Below are 15,965 nucleotides of genomic sequence, written 5' to 3' on the forward strand. Positions count from 1 at the left end.
TAACAAATATATACAGATTATAATTGATACATTATTTTGCCGTGTGAAATTTTCCAAGCTCATACTGTTAACACCCACAACCTAACCTACGTAATGCAACATTAATGGTAAAGATCTATTTTAATCCAAAACCTTAATATATTAGGTGATATTACATTAATAATTTTATATCTTTCTAACATTAATCACTATACCACAAGTATATATTTATCATAATACTTTTATTATTACATTTATTATATATTCTTATATAATTCAATTAAGTAATTCAACCAGCAAGTTCAACAAGTGATTCATAGATTGAGCCAATGACTTGTCAACTTAGTATCTCAACCGAATTGATAATCAGTTTAATAACATTGGCTCACCTATTAACAAAATTCTTTTAATCACACATAAACCCAACTAAATATGGGCTCTATATGTACACACAAAAAAATAAATAAAAAAATATGAGCTCTACATCACGAGAATTGGTTGCCATAATAAGTCTTAAATGAAACTCCAAATGTGATGAACTCATCTCTAAGACAATCTAAAACAAAGTGCTTTGTGTTAGATGTCATATTGGATCCATTTAGAAGGCCTAACTTATCACTTCATTGAAGGATAAAGCTCTTTTTTATACTTCACTCTTCAGTGACAAAGCCACATTGGGGTTAGCTAGTGCCTTGGCACTAGATAATTTTCAAACTTTTTAGAATTTGTTGGCATAGGTAAAGGCTAAAATTTAGTAGTTATGCAAAACAGATAAAAGGAGCAGGGGATAAATTTTTGAGGAGCTCGCACAAAGATGTTGCAAGATTTCTTGAAGAAGATCCATTCCTTTGTCTCCATTCTGTGTGGATCCCTTACAGTGCTTTAGAAACTCCCTATCTGTTTTAAGAGCTTGTAACCTCTCATAAACATGATCAACCTCCTCTTCAAAGGACACCTTCATACTATCCATTTCAAGTGTAGGAAATGAGTTTTGCATATCAAGTCTTTGTCACCTGGTCTTGATGAAAGCTCAATCAAGTTAAATTCATCAAGGAATTGCTCATTATATCACCACTGCGATAAGTTTTTCCCTCAATGCTTTGAACTCATCTAGAATGGACACCTTATCTTCCTCAAATTCTGCCAATGAATTATCAACAACACTTATATACTTTGCACAGTCTATTGCCATCTCCTCCAAATTTGAAACTGTATCAGCACTTAAATTGTTGTGGCTGCTTTCCTCATGGTTGAAGATGCCATTGTCTTCATCCTTTGCTTCATAGTTAATTAAGATCAATGGTTAGCTCATCCATGTTGCTGCAAGATGAAGAGGAGTCTCTACTTCTTACAATTCCATCTTTTCTTCTCAACACCCTCAATTTCTCTTTTCCTTCATAGTCCAGTATCTTTTTCCTGTGCTCTTCCAATTCCATTTCAAGTTCTTGCTTCTCTTTCTCTCTTTTCATCATTAAATCATTCAAAATCTGCAAAGCTTCCGGATCATACTCTGATTGCTCTTCCATCATTCTTTGGCACTGCAATGCTTCCATTTGCATTGCTGCTTTTTCTTCCTGCCGCCTGGTAATCATTGTCATTGTCTGGTTAGCAGCTATTGCAGAGGCACTTCTCTCTTCTTCTAGTTCCTGATATAAAACACTTAAAGATTCTTTCAGATTTTTAAGATGATTTTAGCCGTTTAATTGTTAAAACTGGATCACCACATTCTGCCTCACTTGCAACACTTCCATCCTCAAAGAGCATCAATTTCCTATTAAGGTAAGGAACAGAAGTTGGAGTTTCATGAGATGAAACAAAATGAAAAGAAAAAAAATAATGTATGATATGTAAAACCTTCATATGTTGTCCTGAGCAATGAACACATTAAAGGCATTGGGAACTTCAGTATCATCATCATTGGTTGAAGATTGATCTTCTTGTATGCATTGACAAGAGCAGTCTGGTTCATGAAATGGAGGCTTATTGGCTGGGGAGAAAAAACTTCTTAAAATTGTTGATATTTTAAATATATTAAAAATGATATCTGTAATGTAATGTATGCAAACGTATTACATCTACATATGCTAATTTCAATTGATGAACTAGTTACTAGGAAACATCGAAGTGTAAGTTCTAACTTATACTCAAATGCAGAATATGATAGATCATAAATACCTCCCACCATTGCTTTCCTTTTTTTTTGAATAGTTTTTGCAACTGATATGAAAATTTTCTATTGAGTCTTCCAAACTCTTCTCTGCAGCCCAGATGGTGTGCAGCTCTATAGTAGAGTGAGCTCAGGGACTCATGAAGCTGAAGATGCACCCTTTTATAGACTCCTCCATCATAGAGTCTGTTCAAGTGTGCACTGAAGATGGGGTCAATTGATGGCAGACCAAAAACAAAACTTAGTTGATGATTTCAGATGATTGCAGACCAAATACAAAAGTAGGTTAACCACTACAATAAGTGGACAACATTAATAGACCATATACGGTTCTCCATTATCAGTAGAGAACAATATAGGTGGACCACATAAAGTCACACCAGGTCACACCACTAATCACTATTACTTTTACTAACACGAACAACACAATTGCAAAGGGAGTGTGTAAAGTTCTTTTAATTCTTAACACACCTTGTCTATTATCTGCTTCTTCTATAGCTGCTACTGCATTGCTACCTCCATTGGATAAAGCTTGAGACTCACAAAGATTATTCTGAGCAATGAATTCATCAAAAGCATTTTGAACTTCAGCATTATCATCACTTGTTGAATATTCATCTTCTTGTGTGCATTCATATGAGCAGGCTGGATCTTGAGATTGAGGTAGATATGCTGCATGACCAAAAACTTGTGAGATTTTATGGTCAAAATATATGCAACAGGATCACTCGAATAATCGTACTAACCCATTATGTTTTCATTCGGTGACTTCAATAAATAGAAACATGAAACGTGAACAACCCAAGTTAAATAGATGATGGTTAAGAAATTCTAAAAAAACATGTCATGTTCCTTTTGTATTATCCAAGGTTCTGAGGAAGATTCAACATTGTTGCCATCATTTGGTAAAGTATGAGCTTCTTAAATAGTAATCCTCCCTGGAAGTGACTCAACTACAGTTTTAAATCTTCAACTTCCAAACCTATAGAATTCTCCAAGCCTGTCATGTTTGTATCCAAGCTTTGAAATTCTCTCAAGTTTGTTTTATAGCTGCATTCATATCCATTGTGAATAATGCTGGCACTTCAAATATACTTGATTGTGCTCTAATAGGTGACTCAGTAGCAAAACTTTCAATCTTTTGCTCCCTCTCTAATGCATGAGTTTCACAAGCTACATGATTCTCAAAATGCAAATTCAAGTTTTCTATCTTCCTTCTCATCCCTCTCTTTATCCTTTTCATCAGAGTACAAGTTTGAGAAAGAACTTTGCCACCTCTCTGAGGATAAAAGCTTTCAACAGCACAAACTATATGATGCTTATCTTCTATCCCTTCGTCATCATGTTCATGATCTTCCCCGTTGTTGCTCTCAAACTTTTCTTTATCACCTTCTTCAATTTCATCATCTATTACTTCTAAAATTAGAGTCCCTTTGCTTGTGTAATCCCCATCACCCCAAGAAGGCTTCAATAGCAAATATGCAAACCTTGCACTGCATTTTATGAAGCATATTTAGCAGGCAAAAGCACCGTTGTATGAATTTTTTGTGGAAGATTTTCAATTAAAATTACATTTGATAAGTTTTACCGGACTATAGTCAAACATGTCAAAAGGAATGACGAAATCAGTCTCATCATGTATTGTTACGGGACTACTGATCCACTTTGAATTGTGCAAGCAGTTCCGTAAGAAAAGTTAACGGCACCCAGTCCCGTCAGAGACATTGATGACACTCCCACTCCATGTCAACCACTCCCGTCAGACAAACCAACGCAACTAATGAAATTAAATTAATCCCGTCAAAGTATTTGACGTATCGGGTCTTGAAGTTTGATAATTAATCCTGTCTAATTTGTTGACCTGCACAAGTTTGATATTCAGGTCTTGCTTGGGTTTTTTTTTTTTTTAAAAAAAAAAAAACTAAAAACAAATTAAGTGATAGGACCATGTTTAAATAATATGGTGTTGAATTTAACTTGATTTCTACTGTGATAGGCACATTTTATGTATCTAATTGTATTTAAAAATTTATAATTTATTCTAAATTATTTGTCACTTTAAAAAATAAAAATATATTATTTTCTTAACTCTACTTTATTTTTTTATTGCTACTTATTCCAAATGATTTAATAGAGTGAAGGTGTAATATAATCAAATAAACTTATATTTTCATTAAATCGAAAAGTATTTAATGAATTATTTAATTTTTGTACAAAACTTTAAACAATGATTATTTTAAAACTAAAATAATTTGTACTTTAAAATTTTGTATTATTTACTTTTAAATTTTGAAACAAAACTTTATCGTATTGTGTACTTTTGAATTTTGAATTTTATGTATTTATATAGAAATTTTGACACAACTTATGCTTATATCATCAGGACAAATTTTGAAACAAAACTTTATCGTATTGTGTACTTTTGAATTTTGAATTTTATGTATTTATATAGAAATTTTGACACAACTTATGCTTATATCATCAGGACAAATAAAATTAAAATATATTAAATATAAATTTTATGAATTTTAATTATCATTTCATTTATGTTTTTATTTTATTTTATTTTAAAAACAAAATATATTTTAAAGTTTTTTTTAATAATTGGCATGATTAGATTTAATTTGATTTTAAATATATTAATTTAATATATTACTTTTAAATAAAATTAGAAATAATATATTAAATTAATACATTATAAACATAAATGTATTTAAAATATTTTAATATAATTTTTTCAATTAGTAAAACTTAATATAATTTTTAACAAACATTCAAAATTACTAAGTATAAGCTCTTCACATATTTAAAGCTATACTAGTCCTCCACGCATCAGCATCTTCTTATTCCTGCTCTTGGGTTTGACCAATGAGTTAAAAATTATCTTCTTCATTAACTGGTGATACTGAAGATGAAGATGCATCTACTGATTCAATTGAAAATTTATCTGAACGACATTCTTTGCGAAGAAAGTTATGTAGTGCTACACATGCTAGCACAAGCTCTGCTTGTGTTTTAAATGAAAATGGAGGTGCTGACTTAAAAATTGTGAACCGTGATTTAAATATGCCAAATATCCTCTCAGTTACATTTCTCAATGATGCACGACGAAGATTGAACACGAAGAATATTAGGATTTTAATAGAGCTTGCCATCAAATTATTAAGATTTTTAATATGTATCATTGCCAAACACGAAGAATATTAGGATTTTATGCTTATTATAATCCAAACAATATACAAAAGAAGAAGGTCGACAAATAATGTATGTGGTAAGCTTATTAGTTCAATTTTAGAGATTAGATACATGTTTATCGTCAACTCTATACAACTCTGGTAAAAAATAAAATGAAGCACATCATTAATCATGAAGGAGGAATACCAAAACCTGATAAATACATACGACAAACAGTATCATTAGTCATGAAGGAGGAATACCCATACCTGAGAAAATATATGAGAGTCAGAAAAGAACATACCTTGGCTTTGAGAAAATGCTAGAGTAGATTGTGAGACACTGCAGTATAGAAATCTCAAGAAATCCTAGGGGTTAGGGTGAGATTGTGAGAGAGACATCTTATTTATATTTCTCACTAAAAAGTCTCACGAAATCCACTCCAATGAAAAATCCATTAAAATTGTCAGATTTTTGAATACCACAATATTGTTTTTCCTTTGTTTAAAATCCTGATTGAATACCAACGAATTTGGACGGAGTGTAAATTAATATTTTAAAATCCTAATTGAATACCACATGACTTTTTTTCAATGCTTTAAAATTTTAATTGAATACCAATGGATTTTTTTGTCTAAAATAATCCATTAAAATCCTCTGAAATCCTAATCCAGTACACCCCCTTGGTTTGCAACTTGGTAGGCCTTACAGGCCACATTAGGTTTTTTAGTTTTTTATAATAGGTCAGGCCAAACCAATAAATCAAGTCTTTAATATGCTAATAAGTCAGTATAGGCTCTAAATATTTTAGATAAGCTTAGCTGTTCGCGGTCTGGATTGGATCGGTTTTGGAAGCAAAACTCATCCGATCCAATTCCTTCGGTTTGATCATATAATCATCCATTCGGTTTAGATTTTTTTTCAAATCCGATCCGATCCAATCCAATTTTTTTCGGTTTGGATTGGATCGATTTTCGGTTTTTTGAATATCCTAAAATTAGTTTCATGATTATTGTACAAATAACATCTTTTGTACATATTGGCTTTGTAAAAAAAAAATTTGAAATACAAAAATATCACTAAAGAATACTATAGTTGATGAGACGTGACTAAGTTTTTTTTTTGGTTTAGTTGATGAGTTAATGGGTCTTGAGTTTAGAAATTTTTGGGCTATGATTAGAGAAATGACAAGTAGGTAGAGGATAATTAATATATTGGATCGGTTTGGATTTGATAGGTTTTCATCAACCCATCCGAAAACCGATCCAATCCAATTATAATTTGCGGTTTGCTTTCGGTTTCCGATTTTTCGGTTTTTGGTTTATTCGGTTATCGATTTTTCGGTTCGGTTTTCGCGGTTTGAATCGGTTTGGATCGGTTGATGAACACCCCTAAGCTTAGGCTATTAAAGCCAAAGCCTGTAGGCTTAACATGTCCCATTTACACCCCTAGTCGTAACTTGTGAAGAACATGAATATAGAGGGACAGAGCAAACTTCACAATTAAAAAGAAAGATGGAACAATCAGCGATAAATGTCTAAAATCATTTAAATGACATTGGATCCACATAAATCATTTAATCAATATTTTAATATTTAAATTTTTTTAAAAATACAAAAAAAACAAAGAATTTATTAATGGGTATCTACAAGAAATTTTCATACTATATATATATATATATATATATATATATATATATATATATCTTCATTGAATTTTCTCTTTAACAGTTTTCGGTTCTGGGAGGCGCTGCAGGAGGCTTTTGGTACGCAGTTGAGACTGAGTAACACCTATCACCCTCAGACTGACGGACAGACTGAGCGGACCATCCAGACATTCGAGGACATGTTGAGGGCTTGCACTTTGGAGAAGGGTTCAACATGGGATAGGTACCTGCCATTGGTTGAATTTTCGTACAACAACAGTTTCCATGCTAGCCTTGGCATGGCACCCTACGAGGCGTTGTATGGTAAGAGGTGTCGGACTCCTACCTGCTGGTCTGAGGTTGGAGACAAGGAGCTATTTGGCTTGGACTTTGTCCAAGATACCACCCTGCAGATCAAATTGATCAGGGAAAAGTTGAAGCAGGCGCAGAATCGCCAGAAGAGTTACTACGATGTGCGGTGTAACACCCCGAGTATACCCGGTTTGTTAACATATCATCGTATTAAGCTGCACTTAATTAAAAATACGGAATATCTTTTTCTTTTCAATTATGACGTTGTTATACTTAGCCAAGTTGATTACTTAATCAATTTCATAAAATATCGCCTGTATGTAAATTGCAAAAAGACATCTAACTGAAATACCTCATAATATAGATAAAGCGAGTATCTATGTCACAGATCTACAACACGTAGTCCGGACAATAATCCTGATACATTAATACAACTCCAACATAAAACAAGACATAATCAAGTCTATATGGCATGGACAATCCTCATGCTCACTAAATCAACAGCATAACCAACAGAGTCTCAACAGAGAAATCCATAAACTGAAGCTAAAAGCATAAGACAGTAAATAGGATTCAACATCCAATCATAACAGCATATCAACATAAGCAGCATAAACATGTAACATCTATCAGCTAAGCTCTGGCCTCCTGCCACTAGAGGTCTCAACCCCCGCATTACCTGAACCTGAAATAAGCATTCCCCAAACATGGGGTGAGATCTCTAAACCAGAAATCTCAGTAAGACAAGGGGTCCTCAAGGATCTTCCACCCCAAGATCACTTACATGTGCAATATAAGTTCCAAAGGCAGTAATTCAATATAAGTTCCAAAACTCAATGCAGTGCAACAGATATTCATGCCATGTGTGTTTAAACTACTCTACTGGCAAGAGAAATGCAGGAATACGTCTATTACCTACAGATAGTACAAGGAACACCGCTTGCACCTCACCCACAGCCTCACCATATTGTATGTACCACATACTCAGGCTTACCGTATAGGTGGAACACCATATGCATATCATAAAGGCACTAGCATATAACATCTCAATAGAATTTCCAAAACATCAAAAGCATGTAACACAGCAAGCATATAACCATACCCCCATGGGATATGGTGGAACCACAACATGGCTAAACCGAAGACACAAAAGCTTACCTTGCAAGCTCACTATCCAATGCCAAGAGTCCACACAGCTCAAGTCCAACACACAGCAGATCACAACCTGATTAGGACCAGTAAGCATATCAACACTCATAGCTTATAAGCATAAACATAAAGACTACGTTTTCCTCTTACGATTTATGTCTTAAGGCTTCACGCAAAGTCATAAGCCTTTAACCACTTGATTCTGACTTAGTTCAATTAAAACAGAAGTTCAACTTCATCAATCTAGGGTTCACAAACCCCCAATAGCCTACTGTATGAACAGTGCAGCTACTGTTCTGCGAAATCCCAAAATATCCGGATATCCATATCCGGATATTCAGATCCGCATATCCGGATACCTATATCTGGATATCAATATCCGGATATTCACAACAAAATATTCGGATGTTTCGCGACAGAACCCAGATTCTGCATCTCGCGAAAATCCAAACCAAAGGTCCAACTTTTACCGATTACAGAAGCTTAAACAGGCATTTCTAAGTGTGTTAAGCATTACCGAACGTTAGGTTATCATCTTTAGCTCAATACATGCATCAAGGTTCCACTTTTAACCAATAACTCATGATCAAAGGTTGAGTATGCATACCAGGCTTAAAGATGAACCAAAGGTTGCTCTTGGAGCTCACAACCAGCTCCTCAAGGTTCTGCCTTGGATAGAAAACGAAAATACCAAACAAGGCTTGGCTCTTTCTCCCGAGAGGTTGCTTCTTTGGATGGGTTTTTCTCTCTTCAAAAGTTGTTTTACTTCAGGAAAAAAAAACATGTATGGGAGAAATATATGTTTGGACGTCTACTTTTAAAAAGAGTAAAAGTCATAAAAAAAAGTTAAAAATCTTTTTTTTGAAATGAAAATTTTAGCTTCTAAAAATAACATAAGTTAAAACACAAATATTTTTTCAAAAACTAAATATTTTTTAAAAATCTAAATAACTTTAACTTTTATAAAAAGTACTTCTAAAATAAATAAAATATAAAAATATTTTTTTTGAAAACTCATCCAAACAATCATTTATTCTCATAGAAGTGAAACAGAGCACTTTTATTATTATTGTGAATTTAAATTGGAATCAAGGAATGGGAACACCCATTTATCAAGTATATATTATTTTATTTTTTAAAAATTCCTGATATGAATTAAGAGAAATCAAATAAAGGAAATTCAAGAAAAAACAAAGTCAGGTATTGGATGAAGGAAATTCCTAAGATAGAAATTAGGGAACAAATTAGGGAGAAAGTCAAGAAGAATATCAAAAATTTGTGTAAGGTCACTGTTCCCCCGCACTCCGGATTAGTCCCATAGCCGGCTCAAAGAGTCGAAGCTCGTGGGGATACCGGAGGGAGCCAACTCGCACTAAAGAGGCAATCACGCCTAATTTAGGCGTCACTCATCAGGTGTTGACATGTGTCATAGTTTTTTTTCAAAAAAAATATAATTTAATCATAAAACTTCTGAAGGCCATAATTTTTTACTCGGGTATCCAAATCGGGTAATTCTTTTTTTGATTCCACATAAATTTTCGAGATCGACGCAATAACATCTTATTTGACATATTTTATTTCTCACAAACATAATTTAAATTTAAATCAGGTAATCCTTCTTCCTTAGAGATTTAGAATATTTATTTAATTATTTCCTTTATTAATACAGATTTTTCAAATTGATTTTTGAGTTTAAATCACAAATCAAATCTTTATTTTGTTTTCCTTATTAATAATAATTGTTATTTTTTAATTTAAATCACACATCAAATCTTGATTTATTTTTTATATTAAATCACAAACCCAAAACACAGAGACTTCTGAGTTTAAAAATGTGACACGTGTCAACACCTGACACGTCACCAATGACGTCTAAATTGGGTTTCAATCAAGAGGCAATCACGCCTAATTTAGGTAATTTTATTTTTGAAAAAAATTCATAAGCCATAATTAATTTCAGACCATAAATAATAACTTAGAAGCTTATAGCATTAATCATTAATTTCAAAAATAATATTCTTCTTCCTTAGAGATTTAGAATATTTATTTAATTATTTCCTTTATTTCTACAGATTTTTCAAAATGATTTTTTAGTTTAAGTCACAAATCAAATCTTTATTTTGTTTTCCTTATTAATAATAATTTTAATTTTAATTTTTAATTTAAATCACAAACCAAATTTTTGTTATAATAAAAAAATGTTATTAAAAAAAAATTAAATCACAAATCAAAATTTTATTTATTTATTTATTTATATTAAATCACAAATCCAGAACTCAGAGGCTTCCGGGTTTAATGTTTCTTATAATATTATTCTTGCAAATTTAAATTGTGTTTGTGAGAAATAAAATATGTCAAATGAGATCTCATTGCGTAGATCTCAAAAAGTTATGAGGAATTAAAAAAAGAATTACCTGATTTGGATACCCGAGTCAAAAGTTACGGCCTTCAGAAGTTTTATGATTAAATTATTATTTTTTTGGAAAAAAAATATGACATGTGTCAATATCTGATAAATGACGCCTAAATTAAGTATGATTGCCTCTTGAGTGACGCCCAATTTAGGCGTCTTGAGTGACGCCCAAATTGGTCGTTATATTGTACAATAAATATATAATTATTTCCAAAACTGTAATAAATGCGTAATTAATTTATTAAAAAACATGGACTTAATTTTTTTGGCTAATCCCGTCAAAGCATTTGACGTATTAGGTCTTGAAGTTTGATAACTAATCATGTCTAATTTGTTGTCCTGCACAAGTTTGATAATCAGGTCTTGCTTGGGTTTTTTCTTAAAAAAAAAGCTAAAAACAAATTAAGTGATAGGACCATGTTTAAATAATGAGTTTGATGTTTGTCATTTTAAATGACATAAGTTATATTATTTTAGGAGAGATATAGAGATAAGAAATGAAAATCATGGAAGAGAAAGTGAGTGATTTTTTTAATTTAAATTTTAAATAAAAAATAATTTCTTGTGTGAATCTCTCTATTAAAATGATGTAACATCTAGAGCGCTGACGAGGGCAGGGAGTAATCGCCGGTGCAAAGGGGCACGGACAAGGAGTGACTCCTGACAGGCTTCCAGCGTGGGGTTACATGCATGAATGAATCGAATCGACACCCGAAAGAGAAGAATTCCAAAGACTGTGCAGGTATGAGACTGCACAGTTTGAGAATAGCTTATAAGAATCAATTGGTACTACCTATACTAACAAGATGCATCTGCTTTTCGGTAGCCCGGATCGGAAGAACTCCACAGTTAGGTGTGCTTGACTAGGAGCAATTATGGGATGAGTGACCTCCTAGGAAGTTTTCCCGGGAAGTGTGCGAGTGAGGAAAAAGCACACTGAAAAGTCTCGTGTTAGTATGTGGGGATAGTCATTGATTCTTGAAGCGACCGGGCGTTACAAATGACATAACTTTATGTCATTTAAAATGACAAACACTTTCCACTTAAATAATATGGTGTTGAATTTAACTTGCTTTCTACTATGATAGGCACATTTTATGTATCTAATTGTATTTAAAAAGTTATAATTTATTCTAAATTATTTGTCACTTTAAAAAAAAAATATATTATTTCCTTAGCTCTACTTTATTTTTTTATTTCTACTTATTGGAATAAGAATGATTTAATAGAGTGAAGGTGTAATATAATCAAATAAACTTATATTTTCATTAAATCGTAAAGAATTTAATGAATTATTTAATTTTTGTACAAATCTTTAAACAATGATTATTTTAAAACTAAAAGAATTTGTGCTTTTAAATTTTGTATTATGTACTTTTAAATTTTGAAACAAAACTTTATCGTATTGTGTACTTTTAAATTTTGTATTTTATGTATTTATATAGAAATTTTGACACAACCTATGCTTATCATATCAGGATAAATAAAATTAAAATATATTAAGTATAAATTTTATGAATTTTAATTATCATTTCATTTATGTTTTTATTTTATTTTATTTTAAAAACAAGATATATTTTAAATTTTTTTTAATAATTGGCATGATTAGATTTAATTTGATTTTAAATATATTACTTTTAAATAATATATTAAATTAAATTAGTAGAGTCATTAATTTGTTGATTGATCCATCACTCCAAGGAGATATAATAATACTAATTCATATCTTTGAGATATATAAAATTAAAACAATAAGAATTTAATCATAAAACTTCTGAAGGCCATAACTTTTGACTCGGGTATCCAATTCAGGTAATTGTTTTTTGATTCCACATAACTTTTCGAGATCTACGCAATGACGTCTCATTTGATATATTTTATTTCTCACAAACATAATTTAAATTTAAATTTAATCCTTATTAGATAATATTTATTGAATTATTTCATTTATTTACAGATTTTTTTAATTTAAATCACAAATCAAATCTTTATTTTATTTTCCTTATTAATAATAATTTTTTTATAATAAAAATAAAAATAAAAATAAAATTTAAATATAATCACACATCAAATCTTGATTAATTTTTTATATTAAATCACACACGCAGATTGGTTCACAATCCAAAACTGTAAAAAATTAAATCACATATCACAAATTTTATTTATTTTCTTCTATCAAATCACAATCCAAATTGCATAATTAATTAATTAAAATGCAATAATTAAATTTCCTGGTGAGTTAGGCGTTGTCACATTTAGATGGGCGAACATTATTTATAGAATAAAAAATAATAATATTGTAAAGACTCATGTGAGATTTTTGTCAATATAAAATAATAACAGCAGGGATTTGAACTTGCAGCGCTTTCATGAGAAAAAGAAATCTGTCAAGAAAGCTGAAGGATACCTTAAAGAACATGTATAGTCAAGCATTCAGTTTCTTTGAGAAAGTTAAGGAGAAGTTGAACAGTGCTGATGACTACCAAGCTTTCTTGAAGTGCCTTCATAATTTTTTCGTCAGTGAAATAATAAAAAGGAATGAATTGCAAAATTTGGTAACCGATTTACTTGGAAAGCATCTTGATCTTATGGTGGAATTCAATGATTTCCTGGAGTGTTTGGAAAATATTGATGGGTTCCTTGCTGGTGTCATGAGTAAAAAGTCACTAAGATCATCAAAGTTGGAGGACAAAGACAAAGACAAAGAGCAGAAGCGTGAGATGGATGGAGCTAAAGAGAAGGAAAGATATAGGGAGAAGGAGTACATGGGAAAATCCATTCAAGAACTTGACCTCAGTGACTGTAAACGTTGCACTCCCAGCTACCGGCTTCTACCTGCTGATTATCCAATTCCTACAGCTAGTCAGAGATCTGAGCTTGGTGCTCAAGTATTGAATGATCACTGGGTATCTGTGAGTTCAGGAAGTGAGGATTACTCTTCCGAACATATGTGCAGGAATCAGTACGAAGAAAGCTTGTTCAGATGTGAAGATGACAGATTTGAGCTGGACATGTTATTAGAGTCTGTGAGTTCTGCAGCTAAACGTGCAGAGGAATTATATAATAACATGAATGAAAATAAGATCAATATGGAGACTCTGAACCGTATTGAAGATTACTTTACTGTTCAAAATTTAAGGTGCATTGAACGTCTATATGGTGACCATGGTCTTGACGTTATAGACATATTGCGTAAAAACCCAACTCGTGCGCTCCCTGTAATATTGACTCGACTGAAGCAGAAACAGGAGGAATGGAGTCGGTGTCGTTCAGATTTCAATAAAGTTTGGGCTGAAATTTATTCTAAAAATCACTTAAAGTGAAGCAGCAGAAAGAGGATGATATTCTTCAGTCTACTATTGCAGCTGGAAACAAATTAGTTCGGTATTCATGTGATATGAGAGTATGAATGAGGCTGATGGTAGAGTAACTGAGGTAAAGAATGTTCACCGGACTAGTGTAGCAGCCAGTGATAAAGAAAATGGATTATTTTTTGGAAGCTTCACAAGCTTCCACAAGCAGCCAGTGATTTTGGTTTTTCTGTTTATGTTTACTCACTTCAATTCTTTTTCATTACTGGTTTAATGAATTTTATTCAAGGTTAAAATAATAATAATTAAAATTGGTTCTTTTTCACTTCAATTCTTTTTCACTTCGGTATACGGGGTTCTATTATTTTTGTCACTTCAACCTTTGAACCGGAAAGAACAAACTCAAAAATTGAGTTTTTTGATCTATCTACAAATGTTATTATTTGTTTGTTTTATAAATCAATATGTAAAAAGTTCGAGTAATAAGGGACTCGATTATATTTAAGTGAAGTCTTAATTGTGAAAACGAAAAAACAGACATTAAGAGAATATTGTTCCTTTGAGTAAGTTCACTCGACTCAACTCGAAATAATTGAAATTCAATGTATTTTTTAAATACTAAGAGTTTCTGGAAGAAAAAAAGTTGCGGGTTTTTTTCTACCAATTGGGGCCCTCCCTTCACCACCCCTTTGTTTTATAAAGAACAATGGACTATCAAGCCTCTCAGTTGGGGCGGTTATATTTATTATATTTTAGACGTACCACCCTTACTATCTAATTATTTATCAAAGTCGAAATCAGCAATAGTTTTTTTTTTCTTTCTATTTTTTTATTATTGATTTCAAATTGATATAACAATAACCAATCAAATAATAAGAGTGATAAGTCTAAAATAATAATAAATATAACTTTCTCCGCTTCTCAATTCGCTATAACCTTTTTTTCTCCATCCTAACCAAGTTAGTACTCTCAATTTGCCGTTGATTTTAGAGTACATAAAACATCTGGTGTGATTATGCACGTCAAAATTTTGTTCCGGCACACGCTATGCCATTTGTTTGATATGCCCTCGGTTACAATACTATTCTTAAGAAGTAAATTATTTTGAGATGATCAACATTATATTCATTTCGCTAATTACCATTTTCAAATAAAATACTTACATATTCATCATAGTTTAATGAGGCTACTATCCTCCAAAGGTCGCCCAAAACTTTTTACCTCAATAATAATAATAATTTTACAGTTGAATATAATATTTTCAATTATATGTTTTGGATTGAGAGTATGAATCGATGATAGAAATATGAATTATTTAAAATAAATAAAAATATATCGCTAAGCATATTTTTGAAAAAATGATAATTAATTAAAAATATCATGATTCATGAAGAAGTAATTATAAGGTCTAAACAGTAACTTCAGTCATCGTAACCACAACTAACAAATATATACAGATTATAATTTATACATAATCGATACATTATTTTGCCGTGTGAAATTTTCTTCCATGTAGGGATTTAAATGGATCAAATGGTCTATTAAGTGTTTATAATTCGGTCTAAGTAGGTTAGGTTTGACCTAGCTAATATATTTAGTAAAATAGATTTTAGAGTAAATAAAACAATCTGGTGTAATTATGCACGTCAAAATTTTGTTCCGGCATATGTTATGCCATTTGTTTGACATGCACTCTGTTACAACACTATTCTTAAGAAGTAAATAATTTTGAGATCTTCACCAAAAAAAAAAAATTATTTTGAGATGATCAACATTATAATCATTTCACTAATTACCACTTTCAAATAAAATACT

At 31.5% G+C, this 15,965-nt stretch overlaps 1 pseudogene; it reads right to left on the reverse strand.

The window, feature by feature from the left end:
* Positions 1-729: 729 nt before the first annotated feature.
* LOC133304586 (uncharacterized) lies at positions 730-3,871 on the reverse strand (annotated as a pseudogene).
* Between the last annotated feature and the right edge of the window lie 12,094 nt (positions 3,872-15,965).

The sequence above is a fragment of the Gastrolobium bilobum genome, unplaced genomic scaffold, assembly GCF_033153095.1.
Source record: "Gastrolobium bilobum isolate Gb01-03AN ecotype WA unplaced genomic scaffold, APGP_CSIRO_Gbil_v1 utg55102, whole genome shotgun sequence".
NCBI classification, from domain to species: Eukaryota; Viridiplantae; Streptophyta; class Magnoliopsida; order Fabales; family Fabaceae; genus Gastrolobium; species Gastrolobium bilobum.